The 4,543-nt window shown below is 42.4% G+C and overlaps 1 pseudogene; it reads left to right on the forward strand.

Annotated features, from left to right (window-relative positions):
• Positions 1 to 2,122: 2,122 nt before the first annotated feature.
• The window catches only part of LOC109476802, a 5,194-nt pseudogene continuing 2,773 nt past the window's right edge, over positions 2,123 to 4,543 (forward strand).

The following is a 4,543-nucleotide window of genomic DNA, read 5'->3' on the forward strand; positions in this document are numbered from 1 at the left end:
TCCGGCCCCGGGGTGTCAGCAGAAACGACGCTCCCATGAAGTAGTTCTCGGTGTACACCAACCACGTTCCCTTGTCTACCCATATGGACGCAACGCTGCTTTGTCCTGGTGGCACTTTCGGAACTAATGACGAAGGAAAAGAAGGATAAGGTCATTTCTATTGGATTTCCATGATTTGACATTTTTTAAAACCTCTATGGTTAACTGTTGTATAAGAACATCACGAAATCTCATAGAATATTTGAGTAGAATTTATTAATCTCCGACTGCAGCAATATGTATAAATGACAATAAGGATTATGGGCGAACCAAGTTAATGATGATAATGACTAATTAACCGTATTGTGAAAGGAGTTGACCTTTTAACTAAACAAGCAAGTTGAAATCTCCCAATACCATTATAGTTTTTAATCTATTAGCAGATACTTCTGATCTATATTTATAACTGTGTATAATCAGTATTCGTTTATGTTAGCACCTAGTTTGTCAATGTCCTTTGTTTAGCTGACATTATTGTTTAGTCTGTTTTTAAAGCCTGAGTGCGTAATTCAGCATTTTTATATGCTGAATTACCTGGATTGTTGTCAATAAACTATTATTATATTATATATTATATAAATGCATTTACCAGTGATTGCTTTGCATGATTCCTAAGATACGCCCAAAACAGGTTTATAAGCACGAACTATTGATTGATGTGCAGTTCGTGCTTATAAACCTGCATTTCTCCTCCAGGTACTTAGTGTCACTGACGAAAGGTAGTGGATGCTAACTGACACCATTTCCAAAATCATATCCAGTTGCTTTAGTAACTGTTTTTGGTGTTAGGCCACACCAAGTAAATTTTATGGATGACGTCCGCGCGCGCATTGATTTTGGCCTGTTCATAGAAAAAAACACAAGAAATTCCGCTTCCTGTAACTATAACCAAAGAGTCACGACAGTGCCGCAAATCGTCCGATTGATGTGAAACCCGTAACGCCGAAAGCCTGTGCCTGGTTAAAAAATGGAAACAAAAATGGAAAAAAAACAAAAAAATGGCACTGAAAAAAATCCTGTCAATAGCTCCAAAACAGTGCCGTTTTTGGAACTATTAACAGACAGGACGGTCCTGTCAGCAGTGCAATATTTCTTATCTAGGCATCTTGTTTTTTAGGGCCCTTCTTGTTTTTTTTTCGCCCTCTCGCATTAGATTTAGGGTCTCCAAAGGACGTCATCCATAAAATTTACTTGGTGTGGCCTTACCATCTCTTACTTGATAATTTCGAAAAAAAATGGTGGATAAAACCACATTCCTATTAGGCATTGTGTTCTGCAAGAAATACACACACACGCACACACACCACGACACGCACACGCACACACAAACACACACACACACACACACACACACACACACACACACACACACACACACACACAGCCTCTATCTCTATATATATACTAGTATAAGGGCATTCTAAAATCGTATCTAACACACACACACACACACACACACACACACACGGCCTCTCTATATATACTAGTATAAGGGCATTCTAAAATCGTAACAAAAGGCTAATAAATGGAGGTCACCGTCAAACTTGTCACCGGTAGCCTTTTCCTCAAAGGAGCGGCCTCGGTAACTTTCTTGATCGTAAAAAGTGATCATGGCCATCTTCCTAAAATAAAATAGAATGTGATAGTTTAGTTAAAATGTAACGTTTAAATATAAGGGCACAGTCTGATGTATAATTTTTTTGTCTAAACCAAAAATTGAAGAAGTAACAGGCCATTCGGTTTCAATAAACATTGGATGCACTATAGATACATCTTAAACCATGTACCTGGCGAAACCAGCTTAATTACTTTGACTTCCTGAAACTACGGCCACACAGTGACACCAATTTAATTTCTTGGTTAATGGATTCGCCCGCTTCATTTTTCCTGATTTGCAAATAAAAATAAAAATTCAGAATCAACTGCAAAATGCTCATATTTTGCCCTGAACAGACGAAAACAGTCCTTTTCATCCGATTTGTTACAGTTATTCTATCTTCCAATGCAATGGTATCATTAAATCCTGCCCCCGTCCTTCTGGCCGTGCGGCGTGCTCGTCAGGCGGTACCACGGTAGACGTGCCTCCTCCAACCCGCAACCAAGACCATGAAGACTGGCTTAGACACTTTAAATGTGACATCCTTTAACTGTCGTTCCGTTAAGAACTCTGTCCAAGCTGTCAAGGACTTGTGCCAGATTTCTGACATTATCCTTTTACAGGAGCACTGGCTTCTGCCGAACGATTTAAACTTTCTCTCTAGTCTTGATAAGGACTTCTTAACGTATGGCACCTCGGCTGTAGACTTGGGTAAAGGCATATTACATGGTCGCCCCTATGGTGGCGTCGCGGTCCTTTGGCGGAAGTCTCTTGGGGTAACCGTGAGTATCGTGAGTGACGATGATGATCGAATCTTAGCCTTACGAATCAATAATGATGCGAGCTTTGAACTTCTTTTGTTTTGTGTGTATTTACCAGTAGAATCTACTTGTAACATGGATATTTTCATTGACAAATTAGGTAAAATCGAGTCTATAATACAGCAGACCAATGTGACTAATGTCTGTATCATGGGAGACTTTAATACGCGCCCAGACGGTATATTCTCCCCACTGTTGCACAATTTTTGTCATGATAATAACTTCCATGTAAGCGACATCGACCTTCTCCCTGAGGATACTTTTACGTACCTTAGCGAAGCTCACGGGTCGACGTCGTGGCTTGATCATTGCGTTTGCTCCGATACCATGTCTGCGAGTATCTCAGAAATGTGTGTTCTGTATGATTTTGTCTCATCCGATCATTTTCCTCTCTGGGTTTCATTTGACCGGACATCGGTCCCTGTGTTTACAAACACAGCTGGTGACGGAATTCCACCGCCAAAGAGATTTAACTGGGAACGTGCATCCCCCTCTGACCTGGCACGGTATCAAATTTGTGCCGATGCCCTCTTATCTGAAATCCAATTGCCAAACAATGCTCTTTTGTGTCAAAATCCTAATTGTAAGAACAATGACCACAGAACTTCTCTTGATAACTTTACCTCTGCTATAGTCGTAGCTCTCAAAAGTGCAGCTACGACATCCCTCCCCACAGGAAAATGTGGCACCTCCCACGCGATACCTGGTTGGAATTCCGTCGTCAAAGAGTACCATTCTGCTGCTCGAGATGCATTTTCTATGTGGCGAGAATTCAATCGACCGAGGCATGGGGCCATTTGGAACCTTATGAGATCAACTCGGGCAAAATTTAAACTCGCTTTAAGAGAGTGTCGACGCGCGGAGGCCCTACACAGGGCAGATGCGCTCGCCTCTGGTTTGCATAAAGGGGGTCAAGTAGGCTTCTGGTCTACGCTACGGTCTCAAAATGGCTCCAAGCCTAACCTCCCCTGCAACATTGACGGCCACACTGGTACGGCTGATATCACTAGCATGTGGAGGCGTCACTACGACTCTCTGTTGAACTCTGTTGCTCCCAACGATTGTAAACAATCCGTAGATGACATAATTCACTCAGATATCAGCTATGACCCGGGAATGTCGGTACCCGCACCTGAGGTATTCGCAGCAATCAACAGGCTCCAGAACGGGAAGGCCTGTGATTCTGACGGTCTTTCAGCTGAGCATCTGAAGCATGCGGGACCTCGGCTTACGATTCTGCTCTCGCTTTTGTTTTCTGCTATGTTAGTGCACGGCCATGTCCCCCCGATCTTGTTAAGAGTAATTCTCATTCCGATAATCAAGAAACAAAAACCTGAATCCTTCACTTAAGAATAATTATCGCCCCATTGCAATCTCCAGCCCCATTTTCAAATTATTTGAATCCATTCTCCTCAGTCGCCTGGAGAAGCACTTATTATCTCCGGCGAATCAATTCGGTTTTAAAAAACACCATGGGACAGACATGTGTATTTTCGCACTCAAAGAGATAATCTCTTACTTCAAAAGCCGAGGTTCTTCTGTATTTGTTTGCTTTCTTGACGCCTCTAAGGCATTTGACCGAGTTAATCATTTTACTCTGTATAAGAAATTACTTGATAGAAATGTACCCGTCTATTTAGTACGTATTATAGTTTACTGGTTTCAAATGTTATCCCTCAGGGTGCGTTGGGGATCTTCCGTTTCGGATAGCTTTTGCTTCGGCAACGGTGTTCCCCAGGGGAGTCTACTTTCCCCTCTACTATTTAATGCATACGTTACGAGCCTTACCGTTAAGTTAAACGCTGCCAATGTGGGTTGCTTTATTGGCAGAGTCCCTGTAAATCACCTTTTGTATGCCGACGACTTTTGTCTGATATGTCCCTCGGCGAAAGCGCTACAGAAACTTATTCATGTATGTGAGACTTTTGGTGCCGAAAATGATATGACCTTCTGTGACAGGAAGACGAACTGTATGTTTTTCCCCTGTCACCGAAGCCGCTTGCCTACATGTAGTACGCCACCATCTGTGAAACTGTACGGCACACCACTGCCCTATGTGCCTTTCGGTCACTTACCTTGGCTACCA

The sequence above is a fragment of the Branchiostoma belcheri genome, unplaced genomic scaffold, assembly GCF_001625305.1.
Source record: "Branchiostoma belcheri isolate BF01 breed outbred unplaced genomic scaffold, Haploidv18h27 scaffold39, whole genome shotgun sequence".
Taxonomy (NCBI): Eukaryota; Metazoa; Chordata; class Leptocardii; order Amphioxiformes; family Branchiostomatidae; genus Branchiostoma; species Branchiostoma belcheri.